The following is a 13,971-nucleotide window of genomic DNA, read 5'->3' on the forward strand; positions in this document are numbered from 1 at the left end:
TTTACCTGTTCTTCACATTTTTAATTTTTTCAGTTATATAACAAATCGCCTTTGCTCCCAGTGAGATCTCTCCTACACTCCTTTATCTCCTCCTTTAGTATGAATTGTTTGTTTTCTGGGCATGCTGTAAAGTTGCCATTATAAGACTTCTCTTAGCTTTACTTCTGTGTTAGAGACACTATTTTCTGGGATTTTATATTTTCTTCTGTCTTGTTTTTACCCTGATTTTGCTAGGGTATATCCTTAAGTTGCTTTCTCAGAAGGAGGAATTAAAGACTAAAGAAGTAAGAGTCTGATAGTTGCATGCCAGAATGTGTCTTTATTGTGCTCTTATTGTTGCTTAATAACTTTATCAAACATAAAATTCTAAATCTAAATTATTATTCTTTAAAACTTGAACATATCGCTTCAGTATTATGTAGTATTTACTTTTGCTCGTTAGAAGTCTGATTCCAGAGTGAAAGGTTCTGTTACAAATGATCTGATTTTTAGTCTCTGTAAGATGTTCTCTTTCCTCTTAGAGTTATGAAATTTTATATCTATGTCTCTCTGTGTGTGTGTGTGTGTGTGTCTGTGTGTGTATGTGTGTTAGAACAGGCCTTTCCTCATTCATTCTGCTTGAAGCTAGGTGAGCCATTTCAATCTAAGGACTTATTTTCTTCAGTAATGTGCAATTTTTTGGTCACATCTTTGATAATTTCTTTCCCTTTTATTTCCTCTATCTTCCTTTTCCTAAAATCTTTTTAGTCAGATCTCAGATCTCCTGAATAAATTCTATTCATTTTTACATTTTGCTCATATTTTCCATCTTCTTTTATATTTTGATATAAATTATTCCATTATGTTTTATCCATCAGCACATCTCTGTCTATTTCCTATCTGCTTTGCCAGCTGAATTTCTGTTAGACTTTCTCAATAGGGAGTGCTGTGGGTTCCTATACCATGCCTAGACCCTGAAGATACATTAACTTGCAGAAATTTGTTGCAGACTCATTCACTGAAGATATCCCTCTCAATTCTGTTTTTTCACTGTTGTAGACTTAAACTTTTCCTTGTGCATCTTCACTGCCAATTCAGTGGGATTTAGAAAGGGCTGGAGGGAAAACCTGTGTGACAATTTGACCATCTTGAACTGAACAGGAGGCACATTTTTAATAGCTTAATTGGGTGAATAGCTTACTAGAAAATCTGGCTTTGTGTAGGAAATATATCCCAAAAGACTGCATTCAGAGACAGGAAATAGAAACTGCAACCTAAACTTCCACAGACAAGAATTAAATAGGAAATTATTATACTCAGTCCAATAGCAGGAACTTCAAAAAGACAGCTTTGGCTGTCTATTTTTTAGTCCCCTTTTTCTCTGCGTAGATATGTAATCAGCTTAATTGAGTAGGCAGGTATCATATGATATAGTTAGAAATCATCATTATTTTTATCTTCTACTTTCCCCGTAATCTGCTTGGGTAGGGACTGTACATTCTTGCCTCTGGAAAAGCCTATGACAAACCAATAGTCACTTTAAATTACCAGAGAGTCACAATTAAGTAATTAAAATAGTTTGGTCACAGATAGAATAAAAAATTCTGAATTTTATTTAAAATTAACCTTCCATCTTTCCTTGTCTCTCTTCCTTCAGCAGGATAACCTAAATTTTCAGCTCAATTGGAGATTGAAGAAAGTAAGAGAAAGATAGTCTTGCATTCTCTGAGTTTAGCAGATGTTTGAAACTGACTCTCTCAATGGAAACTTTTGTGAATTCTGTGAAGAGTCCCACATTGGGTCCTTCTGTCTTCAACTGCCTTGAGATAGGCAGTGTTTCTCCTTTGCCAAACTTCTCCTGAGCTCCCCACAGTGTAATACACAGGCTCTTACCCTTGGGGTCCTCTTTCCCTGGCAGGCTGCCTTCTTTAACAAGACCTTTTTCACAATGACCCTCACTAATCCACTGCATCCCCAACTATAGGAGATCCACATCAAGTTCTCTGAGTTACCCTGTAGAATTCTCTGTCACTTTTGTTTGGGATTAGAAGTCTCAGCTACATTCTCTTCAAAGAAATCCTCCTTTAAACTTTCAGCAGTCATGATGATCTCTCTCAGAATTCTCTTTGGCCAGCATCAGCTATGGCCTTCAAGCCTCAGCCAAAACCGCGAAGGGAAGAGTCACATTTTAACAGCCTGTTACGTACAGGCTAATACTTCTTAGGACACAGTATTGAGGACAAGTTTGAATTGCTTTTGGGAAATTCTGTGAACTAAGGAAGATTATTTAGGCTTGAATGCCGTAACTGGAGTAGAAGCTCATTAAAACAAGAAATTAAATGGAAATGAATGGGTTGTTGCCAATAAATGGTTTGAGACAGTCCCTAATTTGGAAATAAAAGGTTCTGAGTGAACACTAAGAATGGACTAGCTTTTAAGAAATTCAGATGGCATAAATTTGAGTAAGAATTGGTTGGGCCAAATTAAATAATAACAATATTATAGATAATTTCATTAGGGGAGCTAAATGTTAAAATACCTACTAATGTTATAATATGATAAAATAATTTTAATTTATAAAAAGAGTTCATAAAGGACAATGTCTGATTTTGATCTTCATGAATAGTGGAAAGTCATCAACTTTAATAGTCATCAATTAAAAAATTTAGAGTAATAATATTTCTAAAAAAATTTTTTTAGTTTGTCTTATGTGGCAGAACACCAGATTTTTTTTAAGTCAAAATACCTATCAAATAAAGTGGAATCTGGAAACATGCATCTAGGCAAGATGATTTGTAAGCTTAGTAAATTCTGAAAAACTATTCTCTGATAGAATAGCTAAGTGAACCTCTATTCTGGTCTCAATTATGAGAAATTGGTTGCAAGTTAATAGCTAAATATCTACTAAGGCTTGTTGTGTACTAGGAACTTTCTTAGTTATGAATGTATTTTAATTAAATTAGTCTTCACAAAATACCTAGGAGGTAGATATTATTATTTTCATTGTATATGTAAATAAATAAGGCATGGGAGTTAAATAACTCTATGATCATACAACCAGTAAGCAGCAAACTTAAATCTCAAGTCATCTGGCATCAGAGCTGTGCTTTTAATAATTGGGCTGCTGGAAGTGACCAGACTTTTGTGAAAAAAATGGAAGTTATCATGATGTCAGATTTCTGAAGTTCCTGAGTTAGTCATGTTTCCATGGCATTAAATTTTGAAAGATGATTTGAAGAGAATAGGAATTTTTCAATAATGCAATCCTGATAGTTCAATTAAAATTCAAAAATTTTAAACAAGCATAATGCAGAATAATAAGAGGACGGTCCCACCCCCACTCCACCACCCCCAATTGCATTCACCTCTAAATAATGAACAAGATTTGGCTAAAGAGCACCATGTTTGTTTATTTATTTTTATTATACTTTAAGTTCTAGGGTACATGTGCACAACGTGCAGGTTACATAAGTATACATGTGCCATGTTGGTTTGCTGCACCCATCAACTCATCATTTACATTACGTATTTCTCCTAATGCTATCCCTCCCCCAGCCCCCCACCCCCCAACCGGCCCTGGTGTGGGATGTTCCCCACCCTGCATCCATGTGTTCTCATTGTTCAACTACCACTTACGAGTGAGAACATGCAGTGTTTGGTTTTCTGTCCTTGTGATAGTTTGCTGAGAATGATGGTTTCCAGCTTCATCCATGTCCCTGCAAAGGACATAAACTCATCCTTTTTATGGCTGCATAGTATTCCATGGTGTATATGTGCCACATTTTCTTAATCCAGTCTATCATTGATGGGCATTTGGGTTGTTTCCAAGTCTTTGCTATTGTAAATAGTGCCACAATAAACATACGTGCAGAGCACCATGTTTAAAAAAAAAAAAAAAAAAAAGACTCAGAGTTTTGGTTTGTACAAGTATGGTTTTGGTTGTCTTAGTGTGAGGCCAGAGAGTTACATGGTCAATATTATGATTTGCATAATCTGATGATGGCATGAGAAGTAGTGGCAAAACACAAGGGAAGGGAAGCCCTGCTCTCATCTGCACTGATATGGCTAGACTGGAGTACTGCATACAATTATTGACAAACTGGGATATTCATAAAGGAGACAACTCTATATATCTCTATAGGGAAAGAACCTGAAATACAGTAAGTTGGTGAGGAATAGTCAACTATTACCGTGGGAAGGGAAGAGAAGTAAAAGGGAGGACATGATCTTTAAAAATATGTAAATGTTAAGGTCTGATCATGAAAAGGGACTAGGGTTAGGTTTTGTTTGTTTGGGTCCCAAGAAGCAAGGACAGATGCGTATGAATAAAAGGTTTCAGATCAATATAAGAAAGTTGCGGCCAGGCACGGTGGCTCACGCCTGTAATCCAAGCACTTTGAGAGACCGAGGCAGGAGGATCACAAGGCCAGGAGATTGAGACTATCCTGGCTAACACAGAGAAACCCCGTCTCTACTAAAAATACAAAAAATTAGCTGGGTATGGTGGTGGGCACCTGTAGTCCCAGCTACTGGGGAGGCTGAGGCAGGAGAATGGTGTGAACCCAGAAGGCGGAGCTTGCAGTGAGCTGAGATCCCACCACTGCAGTCCAGCCTGGGCAACAGAGCGAGATTCCATCTCAAAAAAAAAAAAAAAAAGAAAGAAAGAAAGTTGCGTTAGTATGTTTGTGTTGCTGTAAAGGAATACCCAGGACTGAGTAATTTATGAAGAAGAGAGGTTTATTTCGCTCACAGTTCCTCAGCCTATAGAAGAAGCATGGCACCAGCATCTGCTTGGGTTTTGTTGAGGGCTTCAAGCTGCTTCCACTCATGGTGGAAGGTGAAGGGGAGCCAGTGTTTGAGAGATCACATGGCAAGAAAGGAGGCAAGGGAAAGGGGAGGCAGGTGCCAGGCTTTCAACAGGTTCCATGGGAACGAATACAGCAAGGACTGACTTATTACTGCAAGGATGACACCAAGTCATTCATGAAGGATCTGCCTCCATGACCCAAACACTAACCCCCCATTAGGCCCCATTCTTACACTGGGGATCAGATTTCAACATGAAGTTTGGAGGTGGTCAAACAAACCAAATGATAACAGAAATACTCTGTCAAAGTCAGAGTTGACAAAAATAAAATGGACTATATTGTGATTAGTTGTTGTTTGGGTACTAAGCTGGAGAAAATTTCAGTTAATTAACAGGTTGTAGTGTTTTGTGGCTTTGTTTCTTTTCTATTCATTACAACTCGTTTACCTGGTAGTTTTTGACTGATATGCTCAACTTGACTAATTATTTTTGAAACTGTGAAGATGCATCACAGTCAATATAAATATGTTCACTATAATGTAAGTCCTCTTTTCATAGTAAAATTGATGTAAGATGGCATAGTCATTCTTCATTCAGTACAGTTTGCTTGAAGATATCTCTATTAACAAGAGCATTTTACCTTCGCCTAGATTTCAGATGCTTTGGTAATTTGTACTGTGCTTAAATAAAGCACATCCTGGCATGAAAATGAATGAGTGCCTCCTGGCACTTAGTGCGTGTATTCCTCAGAGTTTATGATAATTAGGATGCTTGTTTAATTGCTGTCCCTTTATTTCCACTGGGTGGTGGGAGCTAAAGAGCAGCTTTCAAACCATGTGTGTTACATACATAGGTAATTTATAAACTCATTTTGCTGTTGTGAGCACAGGAAAAAAAATCCTGAATGTCAATAAGCCAATGTTGTAATTATTTTATCCCCACCATGACTGCTGATGGTACCTTTGTTTTCGCTTCTTGGACAGGAAGGATGGGCCTTTGAGTTACTACCCGTAAGGATTGAGTCATTTGAGCCATGGTGAGTAAACATCATATTGCTACAATAGTTGTTATATAGTAAGAATTCTTGAGATTTCTAATAGGTATAGCCAGTTTATAAATGCTGTTATTTAAGTATCTATAAGTATAAAGTCACTGTCAATCACATCAGGAGCAAATATTTAATTCTATGTCAGTATTAGTAATTACTATCATTTAAAAGGACTGTGTTTTAATAATACTTTTAATAATCCTAAGTGTGTCCAATTTATTAAATTAAGAACATTTAAAGGATATTGAATTTCTGAGTATGGTTAATATTAACTATAACATTTCAATAATTATTTTCCAAATGCTATTCTTCTTATAGAAATCTTTCCTCACTATAATGAACTCAGTTTCCTGGAGTGTTATTAGGTCAGAATAGCTCAGAAATTGAGGCGATATTATTTCTTATAAGGATATCATTTGCAAGTTTATGTTAAAGAAAGGAAGAGATCAAGATAAAGAATATCTCATTGTCTTTGTTACATGTTCAGACAAAGGATTTTCTTTGTGTATATATATATTTGAAGCTATAGAACGAATTACTCATTAAATTCCTTATGCCTTCCCTTTTCATGTGAAATGTAAAATTTTAAATATAGTACATGGTTTTATTTAATCTCATTTATCTTAAAACTTATTTTGCTTTTGGCTGTGATTTAAATTGAATTTCCCCATAGAGAATCATGAAATAAACAAATCCAACTATTATCCAGAGAAGCTCAAAAAAGTCATAGAGAATTATATACTCTAAGTACTCAAATAGAGTTATATTCAACAAATACTGTCGAATAAATGAAGTATGTAAACATGATGGATGGGTAAATAGAAGAAAATAAAAGACTAGAAAGAAATGTTAAAAAATAAAGCAGCTGTTGTGTAAGGATTGATGGTATGGGGGAAGTGTTTTTTTTTTTTTTTTTAAGTTTTAACATAATTGAAATATTTTAAAGTAATCATTTAAAATGGGCACCCAGTGCAACTTACTGGTAAGTTGAAAAAACAAGTGTTTTGACCCTGCTTTATACCATATCCAAAAAGCAATTCCATAGAGATTTTAGAAATAAATGTGAAGGGCAAACAATAAAGCTTTTAAAAAGAAATTATAGGGGAAACTTTTCATGACATGGGGTTAGCAGACATTTCTTAATCAGAATATAAAAAGCACTAGACTTCTGGATCCAAAATGGCAGTGCAGAAGCAAGCTGCATTCACTCCCCACCATAGAAATCCAGAAACAAATATAGAGCACCAAGATTTTTCACCAGCAACAACCCAGAACTCAAATATTGGATGAAACAATTCCTGGAGCCACAGAAAAGTGGAGAAACTCCAAGCAGATAGTAAAAGAATCCAGACTCCCACATCCACAATGCCCCTCCCCCAAATTCTTCCCAGGACCAAGCACACAGGAAATCTCCCCTCAACTCACAGTTTACATGCTTGAAAAAGTGAGATTGACATGGTCAACCAGCTTCTTGGGTTCCCTGCAGGAGACTTGTCCTTGCTTTAACCCACAGGAATCATCACGACTGAGTGAAGGAAGAAATATCCCTGTGGACAGGCAGAGACAAAGGAGGGGGCAAGACTGACATTCCCAGCCATGGAAATTCTGTGACTTGGCCAAAGGAGACACCAAATCAGACTCAGCAACACCATGCTGTTGGATGGTACATTCCACAGATCCCCTGGGGATGAACACCAACTCAGCCTTCCCATCCTGCTGGGATAATCCCTTTGAGACCTCCCCATTCAGGACTGACAGCACTTCAGTCATTTACTAGTGCTGAGGTGAAACTGACCTTATAGTGCCAACCAGAGCTGAAAAGGAAAACGTGGGAGTTTAAACGACATACTCTATCTAATAGGCCAAACTGGCATTTATGGAACATTTCATCCCACTACCACAGAATACACATTGTTTTCATTAGCAAATGGAACATTCTTGAGAATAGACCATATCTTAGACTACAGAACAAATCTGAATGAATTTTGAAAAATAGAAATCATATCAAGCATCTTTTCTGAACACAGTAGAACAAAACTAGAAATCAAGAGCAAGAGAAATCCCCAGAAAATACACAAACACATGGAAATCAAATAACATACTCCTGAACAACCAATGGGTCAATGAAGAACTCAAGAAGGAAATTAAAAAATTATTGAAACAAATGAAAATGGAAATACAACATATTAAAATCTATTGGATACGGCAAAGCAGCACTAAGAGGGAAGTTGATACCAGTAAATACCTATATCAAAAAAGTAAAATGACTTTAAATAAACAACCTAAGAATGCATCTCAAGGAACTAGAAAAGCAAGAACAAACCCAGCCTATAATTAGTAGTAGGAAAGAAATAATAAAAATCAGAGCAGAAATAAGTGAAATTAATACAATATAGAATATCAACTAAAAAAAGTTGGTTTATTGAAAAAGTTAAAAAAAAATCAACAAACCTTTAGCTATGCTAAGGACAAAAGAGAGAAGACCCAAACAAATAAAAAATGAAAAAGGAGACATAACAACTGAGACATGAGAAATACAAAGAATCATTAGACACTATTATGAACAATTATACTCCAACAAACTTGGAAACCTAGAAGTAGTGCATATATTCCTGGACACATATCACCTACCAAGATTAAAACACAAAGAAACCTCAAAAAACCAATAACAAGTAACAAGATTTAAGCCATAATGTAAAGATTCCCATTAAAGAAAAGCCCAGGACCTGATTACTTCACTCCTGAATTCTACCAAACACTTAAAGAAAAACTAACGCCAATTCTACTCAAACTGTTCAAAAAGATTAAAGATGAGGGAATACTTTAAAACTCATTTTATGAGGCCAGCATTACCCTGATACACACACACACACACACACACACACACACACACAGAGAAAACTACAGGCCAGTATCACTGGTGAACATAGACACAAAATCTTCAACAAAATGCTAACAAACTAAACTCAACACATTAGAAAGATTATTCATCATAACCAAGGGGGATTCATCCCAGGGATGTAAGGATACACAAATCAATAAATACACAAATCAATAAATGGAGTATATCACATTAACAGAATCAGAAAGAAAAACCTTATGATTATTTGAACAGATGCTGAAAAAGCATTTGATAAAATTCAACATCCCTTATTACAAAAACCCTCATCAAAGTGGGTATTGAAGGAACATACCTCAAAATAATAAGGGCCATATGTGACAAACCCACAGCTAACATCATACTGAACAGGAAAGTATTGAAGACCTCTCCTCAAAGGAGATGAACAAGACAAGGATGCCCACTTTCACTGTTTTTATTGAACATACTACTGGAAGTCCTGGCCAGAGCAATTAGTCAAGATAAAGAAATGAAGGATATCCAAGTTGGAAAGGAAGTTAAACATAGAAAAACCTAAAGACTGCAGCATAAAAAACTGTTAGAACTGATAAATGGATTTAGTAAAGATACAGGATACAAAATTAACATACAAAAATCAGTAACATTTATATATGCCAACCGCAAACAATCAGAAAAAAATCAAGAAAGCAAGCCCATTTCCAATAGCTACAAAAATATGAAATACCTAGGAATCAAGCTAACCAAAGAAGTGAAGTGAAGTATTCCAAAAAAAAAAAAAAACTATACAATTCTGTTTAAAGAAATTGAAGAAGACACACACACAAAATGGAAAGATATTGCATGTTCATGGTTTGGAAGAATTAATATTGTGAAAATGGGCAATACCAGCCAAAGCAGTTTACAGATTCAGTGCATTCTCTATCCAAATACCAATGACATTGTTTACAGAAATAGAAAAAGAAACTCCTAAAATTTATCTGGAAGCACAAAAGAGCCAAAAGAATCTTGAGCAAAAAGAATAAATCTAGAGACATCCCATACTTCAGTTTGTTTTAGGTAAATATAAAACTGCTCTTTGTAGGTAACCTGACCTTTCTCTCTGGCTGCTCTTAACATGTTTTCCTTCGTTTCAACCTTGGAGAATCTGATGATTATGTGTCTTGGGGTTGCTCTTCTCAAGTACTATCTTACTGGTGTTATCTGTATTTCCTGAATTTGCCTGTCTTGCTTGGTTGGGGAAGTTCTCCTGGATAATGTCCTGAAGTGTGTTTTCCAACTTGGTTCTATTCTCCCTGTCACTTTCAGATACACCAATTAATCATAGGTTTGGTCTTTTCCCATAGTCCCATATTTCTTGGAGGCTTTGTTCATTCATTCTCATTCTTGTTTCTCTAATCTTGTCTTCATGCCATATTTCAGTAAGTTGATTTTCAATCTCTGATATCGTTTCTTCTGATCAATCAATTTGGCTGTTGATACTTGTGTATGCTTCACTAATTTCTTGTGCTGTGTTTTTCAGCTCCGTCAGGTCAGTTGGGTTCTTCTCTAAGCTGGTTATTCTAATTAGCAGTTAAACCACAAAAAGGTTTATCAAGGTTCTTAGCTTCCTTGCATTGGGTTAGAACATGCCCCTTTAGCTCAGAGGAGTTTGTTGAGATACCATCTCGTGCCAGTTAGAATGGCGATCATTAAAAGTCAGGAAACAGCAAATGCTGGCGAGGGTGTGGAGAAATAGGAATGCTTTTACACTCCTGGTGGGAGTGTAAATTAGTTCAACCATTGTGGAAGACGGTGTGGCGATTCCTCAAGGATCTAGAACCAGAAATACCATTTGACCCAGCAATCCCATTACTGGGTATATACCCAAAGGATTATAAATCATTCTACCATAAAGACACATGCACATGCATATTTACTGCAGCACTATTTACAATAGCAAAGACTTGGAACCAACCCAAATGCCCATCAGTGATAGACTGGATAAAGAAAATGTGGTACATTTACACATGGAATACTATGAAGCCATAACAAAGAATGAGTTCATGTCCTTTGCAGGGACATGGATGAACCTGGAAACCATCATTCTCAGCAAAAACTAACACAGGAACAGAAAACCAAACACCTCATGTTCTCATTCATAAGTGGGAGTTGAACAGTGAGAACACATGGACACAGGGAGGGGAACATCACACACTGAGGCCTGTCAGGGGCTGGGGTGTGGGGGCAAGTGGAGGGACAGCATTAGGACAAATACCTAATGCATATGGGCTTAAAACCTAGATGATGGGTTGATGGGTGCAGCAAACCACCATGGCACATACATACCTATGTAACAAACCTGCATATTCTGCACATGTATCCCAGAACTTAAAGTAAAAAAATAAAATAAAATAAGATAAAATAAATAGCTCCAAAAGCACAAAGCTATGAGGCTCTTTGGCAAAGGGGCATGCAAATTATACTCCCCCCAAAATGTCCTTGTGTAATTGAGGTTCTTATATAGGTCATTAAGATTGACCTTGTATAAGTGTCACTTATGACCTCTTAGGTCATAAAATGAGGTTCCTAATAGACCTAAGAAAAAAATGTTGAAGCTATACAAATGTATTTTACCTTAAGAAAAAGGAGCATATATCAAATAATTTTATAAAGATACGCATACAAAATAAAGTTTGAATCAAAAATATATGTAAACCTACTCTAAAAATGTCTACACAACTATTACAAAAAAAAAAAATTGATTGAGGAGACATTCCAGAACATTGGTCTAGACAAAGATTTTATGGAGAAGACCTCAAAAAAATCACAGGCAACCAGAGCAAAAATAGACCAATGGGATTACATCAAGCTAAAAATCTTCTGCACAATAACAACAACAGCAAAACAATCAACAAAGTGAAAAGACCACTTACAGAATGGGAGAAAATATTTGTAAACTATCCATCTGAGAAGGGATTAATAACCAGAATATATAAGAAGCTCAAACAACTCAATAGCAAAAAAACAAACACACACACACACACACACACACACACACACACACACACACACAAATAATTTGAGTTTAAAATTGGCAAAAGATCTGAACAGGCATTTCTCAAAATAAGATAAACAAGTGACCAATAGGTCTATGAAACAATGTGCAACATCATTAATCCTGAAATATCTCTTACCCCAGTTAAGATTGATTGTATCAAAAGATAGGCAATGACATCTACTGGTGAAGATGTGAAAAAGGGGAACCCTCATACACCGTTGGCGGGAATGTAAATTAGTACAGCTACTGTCAAGAGTATGGATGTTCCTCAAAAAGTTAAAAATAGAACTACCATATTATCCAGCAATCAAAGTACTAGGCATATATCTAAAAGAAAGGAAATTAGTATATCAAATAAATATCTGCACTTCCATGTTTATTGTAGCACTATTCACTGAAATATGGAATCAACCTCAGTGCTCATCAATATTTGAATGGATAAAGAAAATGTAGTATATATACAGAGTGGAATGTTATGCAGCCATAAAAAGAATGAAATACTGTCATTTGCAGCAACATGGATGGAACTGGAGTCCATTATATTAAGTGAAATAAGTTAGGCACAGAAAGACAAATATTGCATGTTCTCACTCTTGTGTAGGAGCTAAATTGTGGAGCTCACGAAGACAAAGAGAGGAATGGCGGTTACCAGAGGTCAGGAACGGTAGGGTGTGGGGATGAAGGAGGAAAAAAGAATATAAATGTATTCATTACCACAAAAAGGTAATTAAATGGCACAGTAGAACAAATAAGTAAAACATTAACCATAACTTCTTTTCTGGAAATACCTATATATTTTGAATAAAATTAATCACACTGTCTCTCTTCATCAGAAAGTCATTAAACATGAAGAAAAGTAGTAAAGAAAGAAAGAAGTAAATCGAGTTATATCAATAACAAATTTCTGTTCATCACATGACATCAAGTAGTGAAAAAGTCTAGCCAGAAAATGGAGAACATTGTGCAGAACCTTTATTGAGCAAAGGACCCTCATATCTAGAATACATGAAGAATGTTCGCAAATTGATAATCAAATGCAAACAATCGAATAGAGAAATGAGCGAAAGTCTGGAACAAGCATTTTGCAAAAGAGAATATACAAATAGCAAATAAAAATATGAAAATGTGTTCAACTTCATTATAAAAAGAAGACTTGAATCTACAACATACCATACCAAATGACTAAGATGAAAAAGAATTTCTAAGTGTTGACAAAGATGTCAACTTAACTGAAACTTTCATTCATTGATAATGAGAGTATAAGTTGGTACAACCACTTGGGAAAAATGCTTAGAATTATTTACTAAAGTTGAACATATTGTATATGTATTCCATATGACCCAGCAATTGCACACCTATTACAGAGGCAAAATAAATGTGTACATCTCTTCATCAAATGGCATGTATAAGCATATTCATGGAATCACTAGAACTGGAAATAGCTATAAACAACTGAAATGTCTACAAATACATTGTGGTATATTCTCACATTTGAATACCTTACAAAAATGAAAAGAAATGGGAGATGAAATAAGATACAAACTTAATGGATCTCACCAGCACAATGTTGAACAAAAGACATACACAAGAATACATGTTGTAATTCCATCTATTGTGATAGAAATCAGAATATCTCTTGCTGAGGGATAATGTCTAGAAGAGTAGCAGAAAGGGGCTTCTGGGATTCTGATAATATTCTATGTCTTGTTTGGATGACTGGTTACAATAATTTATTCACTTTGTAAACATTAATTGGGTGTACAATGATTGTGTACTTGTATAGATTGTCCTGCAATAAAGCTGACAAGGAGAAAGATGGGGGGATAGAAAAAAATGGGGAACATAGGACACTATATTGATCCTTTGGATTGTACTGAGGCTATTTCATTGACCTAATATATTACCAATTTTGTAAATGTTTATGTGTACTTAAACAGATTGTGTATTCTGCTTTAAGAGACAAAATTTCGTTTATGTCTCATGGTTTAAACATAACAGTGGTTGTTAAGTTGTATTGTTGACATTTTCTTATATCACTGTATAATTTTTCTGCATGATCTATATTTTCAGAAGAGGGTATGATAAAATCCTCAATCCAATTTTTAAATTCATAAATTACTTCCTCCTGTTTTGTCAGTTAATCCTATATATTTTGAAGCTATATTGTCGAATGCATATATATTTATAATGAATACGTTCTGTTCATCTATTGTTCATTTTTAAAGTGTATAGCATTTTTA

The 13,971-nt window shown here is 35.4% G+C and overlaps 1 protein-coding gene across 2 annotated transcripts in view; it reads left to right on the forward strand.

The window, feature by feature from the left end:
• The window catches only part of B3GALT1 (beta-1,3-galactosyltransferase 1), a 556,028-nt gene that overhangs the window by 108,201 nt on the left and 433,856 nt on the right, over window positions 1-13,971 (forward strand). For both annotated transcript variants that reach the window (XR_002516404.2, XR_004176706.1), the window contains exon 2: window positions 5,770-5,822. The gene's annotated coding sequence lies outside the window, so the exon portion shown is untranslated. The remainder of the gene's footprint in view (window positions 1-5,769; window positions 5,823-13,971) is intronic.

Source organism: Papio anubis, chromosome 10 (genome assembly GCF_008728515.1).
Source record: "Papio anubis isolate 15944 chromosome 10, Panubis1.0, whole genome shotgun sequence".
NCBI lineage: Eukaryota > Metazoa > Chordata > Mammalia > Primates > Cercopithecidae > Papio > Papio anubis.